The sequence below is a fragment of the Triticum aestivum genome, chromosome 5A (assembly GCF_018294505.1).
Source record: "Triticum aestivum cultivar Chinese Spring chromosome 5A, IWGSC CS RefSeq v2.1, whole genome shotgun sequence".
Taxonomy (NCBI): domain Eukaryota; kingdom Viridiplantae; phylum Streptophyta; class Magnoliopsida; order Poales; family Poaceae; genus Triticum; species Triticum aestivum.
In genome coordinates, this window is record NC_057806.1 from 260998001 (window position 1) to 261010954 (window position 12954).

Consider the following 12954-nt stretch of genomic DNA (forward strand, 5'->3'; position numbering starts at 1 on the left):
ACTTCTCACACTCTTCCTCCAGTGTTGTCTTCTCTTTTGCAGGAATTTCATGATGTTTTCCCCGACGAGCTACCTCCGGGACTACCTCCACTACGAGGCATTGAGCACCGCATCGACCTCATCCCCGGAGCACCGCTTCCGAACAAAGCTCTCTACCGCGTCAACCCCGAAGAAAATAAAGAAATACAAAGGCAAGTAAAGCATCTCATAGACCATGGACATGTGCGTGAAAGTTTGAGCCCTTATGCCGTCCTAGTCATTCTCGTGCCAAAACGAGACGGCAACTTTCGCATGTGCTCTGAATGTAGATCTATCATGATGGGGACATCAATACCATTGTTACACCCACAGCCCTTGCTGCTATACATACTTGACCAATTACTAGAGCTCGCGCACGCCAATTGAATTATCAGGTACTTTCGTTTCTTGGTAATGATTCTAATGTTCAGGAGAATATGATGCTGCCTAAATTGGATACATTTGTTTTGATTACAAATGAAGGGCCTAGCTTGGACAAGAAAGATGAACCTTGGAGCAAGTTCAAGCATGGAGATGATGGCATGCGCAAGGGGATCAAGAACGGAGTTACAAGTGATGATTTAAGGACTTTGAAGCCACCATAAAGAGTGCATGAAGCCTTGGACGAAATATACAAGATGCCACTTCATAAATTTCGTCCGGAGGCTATTTTAGGTGCTGCGTCACCTTATTATTGGGCCAGGCCCATGTATTTTCGAAATACTTAAGTATAGGCTGTTTTTAGAGTCCGTATGTGTGGGGAAACAAGAATTAGGGTTGGTTTCGGACCCCTCCTCCAAGGTCCATGAAATCCGCCCCCCTCTTCCTCCATATATAAAGCCCTTAGGGCGTCGTTTAGACTTTGGGTTTTGTTTAGATTAAAGTTTGCCATAGCTGCAACTTCACATACTTCGTTTGTGTTCAACGACCAGACAAATGCGTCACAGAACCCCACCTTGATCAATAAGATTTCATCTTATATTCGCAATATCTAGATTGCAATCTTAGTTTCTTGCCTGTTCTTCATTTGCCTGTAGGAAACAGATCTTCCTGGTCAGGTTGATCGTGCTCCGGCGTGGTCAATAATCTCTCGGAGTTGGTTTAGCGATTGTTAAGGCGCGACGTCCTCACATGTCCGTAGTCGGATCGTCAAAGTCGATTTCCTCCAAAACGATAGCCACCATCTCATCGAAAGACGGGACACCTTTGCCTCTATCATATCAATGCCATCACCATTCGATATAGGTATCCCATTCCACGCCTTGACGATATGCTTGATGAACTTAGTGGTGCCACTATCTTTTCTAAAATTGATCTCAAGAGTGGTTACTGTCAAATCCGCATACAAGAGGGTGATGAATGGAAAACCGCTTTCAAAACAAAGTTTGGCTTGCATGAGTGGCTAGTCATGCCTATGGGTCTCTCGGAAGTACCGGGTACTTTTATGCGTCTTATGAATCATGTCATTCGCCCTTACATTGGTATATTTGTTGTGGTCTACTTTGATGATATCCTTGTTTTTAGCAAATCTCTTAAAGATCATGTCACCCATGTTCGAACCATTTTGCAAACTCTTCGAAAAGAGCAACTCTATGCTAATATGGAGAAATGCCTTTTTGGCGCTGATAAGCTCCTTTTCTTGGGTTTTTTCTGTTTCTTCTAAGGGTGTTGATGTTGACGAGTCCAAGATCCATGCTATTAAGACTTGGCCACAACCAACCGATTTGCAACAAGTGCGTAGTTTTCTTGGCCTTGCGGGTTTCTATCGTCGCTTTGTGAAGGATTTTAGCACCATTGCTTCACCTTTGCATGCTTTGAGCAAGAAGAATGTGCCTTTTGTTTGGGGACCATCCCAAGATACCGCATTCAATGAGCTTAAGAATTTGCTTACTCATGCTCCCGTGCTTGCTTTACCCAACTTCGGCAAGCCTTTTGAGATTCATTGCGATGCTAGTGGTAATGGCATAGGAGGTGTGTTAACGCAAGAGAAGTGCCCCATAGCTTACTTTAGTGAGAAACTCTCCGGCGCGCAACTCAATTACCCCATCTATGACAAAGAGCTATATGCTTTAGTCCGTGTTTTGCATGAATGGGAACACTATCTTCGCCCACATGAGTTTATCATTCATACCGATCATGAAACGCCCAAGTATCTTAAGGGCCAAACCAAGTTGAACAAGCTTCATGCTAAATGGAGTGAATTTATTGAGTCTTTTACTTATGTCATCAAGTGCATTAAGGGCAAAGAAACATTGTGGCAGATGCACTTTCTCGCATATGCATGCTTGTTACTCAACTTGAATTGGATGTCATTGGTTTTGAGCATATCAAAGACTTGTATGAGCATGATCCTACTTTTGCTACTCCTTATGCCAAGTGTTTGTCGCACACCTCTTGGGAACGCTATTACATCAAAGATGGATACCTTATGAGAGCTAACAAACTTTGGATCCCCGAGTCTTCTCTTCGTTTGTTGCTTTTGCAAGAATCTCATGGAGGAGGCTTAATGGGACACTTTGATAGGGGCAAAGGTGTCCCGTCTTTCGATGAGATGGTGGCTATCGTTTTGGAGGAAGTCGACTTTGACGATTCGACTACGAACGTGCGAGGACGTCGCGCCTTAGCAATCGCTAAACCAACTCCGAGAGGCTATTGACCACGCCGAAGCACGATCAACCTAACCACGAAGGTCTATTTCCTGCAGGCAAACGAAGAATAAGCAAGAAACTAAATTGCAATCTGGATATTCCGAATATAAGAAGAAAGCTTTATTGATCAAAGGTGGGGTTCTGTGACGTCTTGGTCTGGTCGTTGGACACAAACGGAGTACACGAAGTTTCAGCTATGGCGAACTTTTAATCTAAACAAAACCCAAAGTCTAAACGACGCCCTAAGGGCTGTATATATGGAGGAAAATGGGGGAATTTCGTGGCCCATGGAGGAGGGGTCCGAAATCAACCCTAACTCTTGTTTCCCCACACATACGGACTCTAAAAACAGCCTATACTTAAGTATTTTGAAAATACATGGGCCTGGCCCAATAATAAGGTGACGCAGCACCTAGAATAGCCTCTGGATGAAATTTATGAAGTGGCATCTTGTATATTTCGTCCAAGGCTTCATGAACTCCTTATGGTGGCTTCAAAGTCCTGAAATCATCACTTGTAACTCCGTTCTTGATCCCCTTGCGCATGCCATCATCTCCATGCTTGGTCTTGCTCTAGTGTTCATCCCTCTTATCTGTGCCAGGCCCTTCATTTCTAAGCAAAACAAATGTATCCAATTTAGGCAGCATCATATTCTCATGAACATTATAATCATTACCAAGAAATGAAAGTACCTGATAATTCAATTGGCGTGCGCGAGCTCTAGTAATTGGTCCAGTATGTATAGCAGCAGGGGTTGTGGGTGTAACAATGGTATTGATTTCCTCATCATCCTCCCCTTCTTGAAATGAAGTCGTCCTCGACGGAAGCTCATCTTCCTCACCCAAGTAAGGCTTCAAATCTGCAATGTTAAAAGTGGGACTAACCCCAAAATCTACAGGCAGCTCAAGTTTATATGCATTATCATTTATTTTCTCTAACACCTTAAAAGGACCATCAACACGTGGCATTAGCTTTGATTTGCGCAAAGTAGGAAATCTATCCTTACGCAAATGTAAACAAACAAGATCTCCAGGTGCAAAGACAACATGTTTTCTACCCTTATCTCCAGCATGTTTATATTTAGCATTCATACGCTCAATGTTTTCCTTAGTTAACTCATGCATTTTTAATATCAATTCAGCATGTTCTTTAGCATCAAAATTAACCTTCTGCAAAGATGGAAGAGGCAACAAATCAATAGGTGCACGATGTAGGAAACCATACACAATTTCAAAAGGGCACATCTTAGTAGTAGAATGCAATGAACGATTATAAGCAAATTCAATATGAGGCAAGCATTCTTCCCACATTTTCTTATTATTCTTTAAAATAGCCCTAAGCATAGTAGACAATGTTCGATTGACTACTTCAGTTTGTCCATCAGTTTGGGGGTGACAAGTAGTACTAAAAAGCAGTTTAGTCCCCAACTTAGCCCATAAACATCTCCAAAAGTGGCTAAGAAATTTAGTATCACGATCTGAAACAATAGTATTTGGCACACCATGCAAGCGAATAATTTCACGAAAGAACAAATCAGCAACATTAACAACATCATCGCTTTTATGACATGGTATAAAGTGTGCCATTTTCGAGAACCTATCCACGACAACAAATATGCTATCCCTTCCCTTCTTTGTTCGAGGTAAACCTAAAACAAAGTCCATAGATATATCCTCCCAAGGAACAGTAGGTACAGGAAAAGGCATATATAAACCATGAGGATTGAGTCGTGACTTAGCTTTTTGACACGTAGTGCAGTGAGCAACAAAACGCTCAACATCCCGTCTCATCTTTGGCCAAAAAAATGTGTAGCAAGTACATCCTCCGTCTTCTTGACGCCAAAGTGTCCCATTAATCCTCCTCCATGCGCCTCCTGCAACAACAAAAGATGAATGGAGCTAGTTGGAATGCATAGCTTGTTAGCACGAAACACAAATCCATCATTAAGAACGAACTTGTTGCAAGTTCTCGCTTCCTTGCAATTATGCAATACATCTTCAAATTCAGCCTCATGCACATATTGATCTTTGATGGTCTCCAAACCAAATATTTTAAAGTCAAGTTGTGAAAGTATAGTATAACGACGAGACAATGCATCAACAACAACATTTTCTTTACCCTTCTTGTGTTTAATGACATAAAGGAAAGTCTCAATGAATTCAACCCATTTAGCATGTCTACAGTTCAGTTTTGCTTGACTTTTAATGTGTTTCAAAGATTCATGATCAGAATGTATAACAAATTCCTTGGGCCATAAATAATGTTTCCATGTTTCTAAGGTCTGAACAAGAGCATATAATTCTTTATCATAAGTAGAATAGTTCAGACTAGGTCCACTCAATTTTTCAGAAAAATATGCAACAGGTTTGCCATGTTGTAATAACACACCTCCTAATCCAATTCCACTAGCATCACATTCAAGCTCAAAAGTCTTATTAAAATCAAGAAGTTGGAGTAAAGGAGCATGTGTCAACTTATCTTTCAATACCATGAAGGCTTCTTCCTGTGCGGTACCCCAAACAAAAGGCACATCCTTCTTTGTAAGCTCGTTGAGAGGTGCAACAATGGTGCTGAAATCTCTCACAAAACGCCTATAGAAACCAGCGAGGCCAAGAAAACTCCTCACTTGTGTGACCGTTTTGGGCTGCAGCCAACTCTCAATAGCTTCAATCTTGGCTTTATCAACTTCAATTCCCTGTGGAGTAACAACATAGCCAAGAAAAGATACTCGATCGGTGCAGAAGGTGCACTTCCCAAGGTTACCAAACAAACGTGCATCACGTAGAGTAATAAAAACAGCACTTAAATGTTCCAAATGTTCCTCCAAAGATTTGCTATAAATCAATATATCATCAAAATAGACTACCACAAATCGTCCAATGAAAGCACGTAAAACTTCGTTCATTAGTCTCATGAAAGTACTAGGTGCATTAGTTAACCCAAAAGGCATGACTAACCACTCATGTAAACCAAACTTAGTTTTAAATGCCGTTTTCCATTCATCTCCCAATTTCATACGAATTTGATGGTATCCACTACGCAAATCAACTTTGGAGAAAATTGTAGAGCCACTCAATTCATCGAGCATATCATCTAGCCTAGGAATAGGATGACGATAACGAATAGTAATATTATTAATGCCTCTACAATCAACACACATACGCAATGTACCATCCTTTTTAGGCACTAGTATAATAGGAACATCACAAGGACTAAGAGATTCGCGTATGTAACCTTTGTCGAGCAGCTCCTATACTTGAGACATAATCTCCTTCGTCTCCTCTGGATTGGTACGGTATGGTGCACGGTTGGGTAGCGATGCACCGGGAATTAAGTCAATTTGATGCTCAATCCCTCGAATAGGTGGTAATCCTGGTGGCACGTCTTGTGGGAAGACGTCAGCGAACTCCTGCAAAATGTTAGTGACGGCAGGGGGCAAAGAGGAAGGCACGTCCTCGAATGAAAATAATGCCTCTTCACACACAAAAGCATAGCAAACAGATTTGCTGAAATCTAGCTCATCAATATCAGATTTTGTGGCAAGTAAACATGCACTTTTCAATTTAATTTCAGAAGCAACACTAGATGGTTTATTATTAGGTTTCATTTGTTGCTCAAAATTCTTTTGCCATAATTTAATTTTCACTCTTATTTTTCTCCTGTTTTGCTTTATTAGCTCTATTAATATCATATTTCAAAATGGATTCAGGAGTCATAAGAAGCAATGTAATATGGCTATCCTTATGAACAATAGTATACTGATTATTTCTACCATGGTGTTCAGAATTTTTATCAAATTTCCATGGTCTACCAAGTAATAAGGAACATGCTTGCATGGGTACCACATCACAATCAACATAATCAGCATATGTAGAGATACTAAAATGCACACGAATAGTATGTGTTACCTTAACTTTGTCGTTGTTATTGAACCATTGGATGTAGTAAGGATGTGGATGTGGTCTTGTGGAGAGAGATAGCTTCTCCACCATCTCCATGCTAGCCAAGTTGTTGCAGCTCCCTCCATCTCTGATTACGCGAACAGAACGTTCCTTCACAACTCCCTTTGTATGGAACAAATTATGCCTCTGATTTTGCTCAGCTTGTGTAACCTGTACACTCAAAACACGTTGAGCAACTGAACATTCATACCTATCAGCATCTTCAGCAGCCTTGTATTGCGTCTCATGATCAGAATCATCACCAACATGTTCTTCATGTGTAATAAGGGCCAAAGTCTCCTCATCATAGTCACTAGCGGACTCATACCCACCATCCTCAGTAGCAATCATCACACGCTGAGATTTGCATTCTCTCGCAAAATGTCCTCTTCCCTTACAACGACGACAGATAATATCACTTGTGTGCCCTGTTGATGCCATGGAAGAAGAAGAGCTCTACGCAGGCCCGGCAGGTGTGCTCTTGGTAGATAGTGGTGGTTGTGCCGGCTTTCTTGTATCACAGCTGGAGGTGGCACCTGATGGAGGTGCTGGTGTAGTGGAAGTAGTGGATGCACGTGGTGTCCATGATGAAGATCGACCTGCAGAAAAGTTAGTTCGCGCCAATGCCTGTCGATCCTGCACTTCACGTTTAGCTTTACAAGCAAGATGGAATAAACGAGTGATATTAGTATACTCCTTATACTCTAGAATGGTCTGAATCTCTCTATTTAATCAACCCATAAAACGTGCAAGGATAGCTTCATTCTCCTCAACAATACCACATCTAATCATGCCAGTTTGTAATTCCTGATAATATTCTTCTACAGAATTTTTTCCTTGTCTTAAACGCTGCAATTTTTGAAGTAATTCACATTGATAATATGGTGGAACCCAACGAGTATGCATAGCAGTTTTCAAAGCAGCCCAAGTAGCTGGAATAGGATATAATCTACAATGTTCAGACCACCAAACACATGCAAAGCTAGTGAAAGCACAAACAACAGCAGAACATGTCTCTCCTCAGGATATTGTAAACATGTAAATCGCTGTTCAGTTTCTAACTCCCAAGTAAGATATATATCAGGAACATATCTACCCTCAAATGGTGGAATGTTCAATTTCAGTTTAGGGAGATGGTCATGATCACGTACCTGAGGTGGTTGTGCAGCCCTACCATTGCGATGATATGCATGAGGATGACCTGGTGGCGGTGGTGCTGGTGGTTGCACATAGTTTTGATTTTGATCAACCTCATCCTCGTATGGTCCTCCACCTTTGCAGTAGCAGCAGGAGCTACAGAAGCATCAACAGCGGCACCAGAATTTTGACCAGGCTCAAGGGGAATGCGCAGTGCCCGTCCCACTTGATTTGGAAGGCGATGTTGTTGTTGTTGTAGATGTGCGTTAGGTGCAGCTGGTGGTGGTGGTGGAAGACGCGCGAGCAATTCATTAAACTTGTTATCGAGCTTTGTTTCGAATGTCTTCTCCATGCCATCTATCTTCTCCATGGCCTCTTCAAATCTGTTTAGCACATCTTGCACCTTTCCACTTTTATCATGTTGCTCTTTGTTCATCATGTTCTCCCAATCTGTCTCATCGTCTTGTGATCCTGCCATGGTTAGCAGCAATAGAAACACACAAGAATATGATCCTATGGACTACTAGGAAGTGGTGGTGGTGGTGGTGGTGTAATGTACAGTCACAAATCCGTCAAGCGAATCTCAAATTCTTACCAGTTCTTACCAAGCAGTAGGCGGTGATCGGCAACCGTCGTAATCAAAATTCTCAAAGCTTGGATAGAGCGATTACCAGGGAGAGTCAATCGCACGACGGAGATGTATGTGGAGCTGGGAAGGCTTATAATATGGTAGCAAAAAGGATCGGCAATAATCAATTCAGAGATGCAAAGTTGAATAAACGCTCGACGACGGTACTATGCTGGTCCTAGGCTAGACCGTGCTAGAGACGCGAGCCTAGAACACTAACAAAATCACGGTGCTGCACGTAAACAAGGGAAAAGCACACTCTGGAATTTTATTTTTTTCGCTCTGTTTTTTTTGGCACTCCTCTTTTTTTTGCGCTCCTCTTTTTTTGCGAAATTTCACTATAATGGCGAGTGTCTCAAAACTCTTTCCTCGTCAAACTAACAGGATGGGCACAATTTTTTTTGACTCTTTTTTCAAAATCAGGGCAGCGACGACGAAAAAATGCGACAAAAAATCACTATGATGGCGAGTGTCTCAAAACGGTCCGTGGGACGTAAAAAATATTTTTGGTCACCGAAATTTTGGCCTAAAAACTGCCCGAAGGTCTCCAGACTCTTTTTTTTCTCGAGACCTACTCAGGAAAGGAAACACAAAACAAAAACTAGATGCATCTCGAAAACAAACCTAATATGAAAAGAACTCGGATTGGTGGTGGACAGGCAGATGTATATGTGGACTCGGATTGGTGGTGGACAGGCGGATGTATATGTGGACTCGGATTAGTGGTGGACAGACAGATGTATATGTGGACTCGGATTAGTGGTTGACAGGCGGATGTATATGTGGACTCGGATTGGTGGTGGACAGGCGGATGTATATGGCAACGGTAAGGAATATGTTGGTGGTGGTTGTATATGGTTGGAACGATGACGATGGTGCGGCGGTGACATGACAACTTATGACCAGAACTTGGAACTCTAAAAGACTAGACTTTAAGACCAACAACTAGACACGACGACGCAACCGCAAATTCAACAAAGCAAAATACTGAAAAGACTATGCAAAGGCTCAGACTGGTTTGGATATGATGAACTAACCCTATTTTTTTGGCTTTTTCGTGGACTATAGGTATGAAGAATAGACTCAATCTAAACTACGAAAAGCTGTAAAATCTCACTAAGCAACCTGGAAATCTGATACCACTTGATAGGGGCAAAGGTGTCCCGTCTTTCAATGAGATGGTGGCTATCATTTTGGAGGAAGTCGACTTTGACGATCCGACTACGAACGTGCGAGGACGTCGCCCCTTAGCAATCGCTAAACCAACTCCGACAGGTTATTGACCATGCTGGAGCATGATCAACCTGACCACGAAGGTCTATTTCCTGTAGGCAAATGAAGAACAGGCAAGAAACTAAGATTGCAATCTGGATATTGCAAATATAAGAAGAAAGCTTTATTGATCAAAGGTGGGGTTCTGTGACGTCTTGGTCTGGTCGTTGGACACAAACGAAGTACGCGAAGTTGCAGCTATGGCGAACTTTTAATCTAAACAAAACCCAAAGTCTAAACGACGCCCTAAGGGCTGTATATATGGAGGAAAAGGGGGGAATTTCGTTGCCCTTGGAGGAGGGGTCCGAAATCAACCCTAACTCTTGTTTCCCCACACATACAGACTCTAAAAACAGCCTATACTTAAGTATTTCGAAAATACATGGGCCTGGCTCAATAATAAGGTGATGCAGCACCTAGAATAGCCTCTAGATGAAATTTATGAAGTGGCATCTTGTATATTTCGTCCAAGGCTTCATGCACTCCTTATGGTGGCTTCAAAGTCCTGAAATCATCACTTGTGACTCCGTTCTTGATCCCCTTGCACATGCCATCATCTCCATGCTTGGTCTTGCTCCAGTGTTCATCCTGCTTATCCGTGACAGACCCTTCATTTGTAAGCAAAACAAATGTATCCAATTTAGGCAGCATCAAATTCTCATCAACATTAGAATCATTACCAAGAAACAAAAGTACCTGATAATTTAATTGGCGTGCGCGAGATCTAGTAATTGGTCCAGTATGTATAGATGCAGGGGCTGTGGGTGTAACAATGGTATTGATGTCCTCATCACACTTTGTACGAGACAAGACATTCGCTACGCTCTCGAAGAACTACTTTTGGCCAAAGATGTTTCGCGACGTCAATCGCTTCACCAACCATTGCTCTACATGTCGCAAAGCTAAGTCCAAAGCTCAATCTCATGGCCTTTATATGCCCCTACCAATTCCATATCAACCATGGGAAGACATTAGCATGGACTTTGTACTTGGTTTGCCTAGGACTAGAAATGGGAAGGATTCGGTATTTGTCGTTGTGGACCGTTTCTCCAAAATGGCACATTTTATTCCTTGCAACAAGATAGACAATGCTTCAAATGTTGCTAATCTCTTTTGTAGGGAAATATTGTGTCTACATGGAGTGCCAAAGACTATCATCTCGGACCGTGATGTCAAGTTCCTTAGCTACTTTTCGAAGACCCTATGTGCCAAGCTCGGAATCAAGCTACTTTTCTCCACGGCGTACCATCCACAAACCGACGGCCAAACGGAAGTTACCAACCGCACACTCTCCGCTCTACTTCGAGTACTCATCAATAAGAACATCAAGGTGTGGGAGGAGTGCCTACCTATCACCGACTTCGCCTACAACTGAGCAAGACACTCAACAACTGGCAAGTCCCCCTTCGAGGTCGTCTACGGGTTCAACCCTTTGTCCCCTTTGGACATTCTCCCTCTACCACTCCAAGAGCGCATCAATTTGGACGCAAGTGCACGTGTGACACATCTCAAGAAGGTGCATGAAGATACAAGAAACACCATCGAGTGCCAAGTTCAACGCCTTGCGACCAATCTCAACTTCAACACGCAACCTATGGTCTTCAACATTGGTGATCTCGTGTGGCTACACCTTCGCAAGGATCGCTTTCCACAAGAACGCAAATCCAAGCTTCGACCACGAGCGGATGGACCCTTCAAGATGCTCGCACAATACAACGGCAACGCTTACAAGATCGACCTGCCACGCGACAAGTACAACGTGAGCGACATGTTCAACATCAAAGATCTATCTCCCTTCCATGGTGATGAAGAATTTGATCTGAGGACGGATCTTCCACAAGGGAGGGGAGATGATGCGGAGCATCCCATGGCCATCCCCATGGACCCAACTACATCTCCTACGACCCCTCTTGGACTCATGACACGAGCACGCGCAAGAGCCCTTGAAACCGAGGTGACATCTCTCCTCTCACATTTCCACTTTGATGCACATGAGACATGGCTACTACCTCATACGGACACTTTGTGCATTCTCAGGTATCATGGAGAAGAAGAGGAGGAAGATGGATGTGAAGACGGAGACGAAGAAGAAAAACTGTTCAAAGTCTCCAGGCTCCGGACGATCGACGAACCCCGGACGTCCTACGACCTCCAGGCTCCGGACGTCCGGCCTCCTTCGGACGACCGACACTACCACACCCGAGCCAAAACAGACGGACATCCGACGCCACCCGGACGACCAACGCTCCTCGGGCGACCGACCCCGACCGAACGTCCGACCGAAGACCACCCGAGCCGAATATATGGATGTCCGACACGCACCGGACGTCCAGACCCTAGCGAGCCTCCGGACGACCGGTGACTCCCGGACGTCCGATGCCTGTGCACCGTTTCGTGTTGGGCCGCAGCCCATGTACCCCTTCGTCCCCTCTTTTTGTACTAATACTATATGTACTCCTCCTCGTCCAACTTTCTAGGGTTAGCATTGGTTTAGCTCATTTGAGAGATAGCACATTGCTCATCCATATCGGATCTACTCCTCGAGAGAGACCGCGGCCTCTTCGGAGAAGATCGGCTACCCTTGTATCGTCCGTAGTTGATCGTGTACCGTGTGAACTCTTATGTATCCGAGGATCTAGCACATGTGTGACTATCTTGTGTTGGTTTAGTGATTCTCCCGTGTTTTCCCTTGTGTTTCCCATCGTTTACCCCTTGCGTTCTTCGTGTTCATCACGGGATCTGCTCCTTTCGTGAAAGATCGGGCGATTAGGGCTCTACCCTACATCACACATGATCTCGAAGAAAATGATGACGAATCTAGATGTGCTTTGTCTTCGAGTGCTGAACTGGGTTATGAGCAATCTTGATGGCACTCTCATTGTCACAGAAGAGTGGCCCATTCTTCACATTGATGCCATAATCCTTGAGGGTTTGCTTCATCCATAGCAAATGAGCACCGCACGAACCAGCAGCCATGTACTCAGCTTCAGTAGTAGAGAGTGATACCGAGTTTTGCTTCTTCAAGGACCAACATACTAATGATCGTCCTAGGAAATGGCATGTGCCTAATGTTGACTTGCGGTCCAAACGATCACCAGCATAGTCAGAGTCGGAATATGCAATGAGATCAAAAGTCGAGCCCTTGGGATACCATAATCCAAGTGTTGGAGTGTGAGCTAGATATCGAAGAATATGCTTCACAACCTTATGGTGTGATTCCTTCGGTGTAGCTTGAAAGCGGGCACACATGCAAACACTAAGCATAATATCTGTCCTAGATGCACATAGGTACAGTAAAGAGCCAATCATG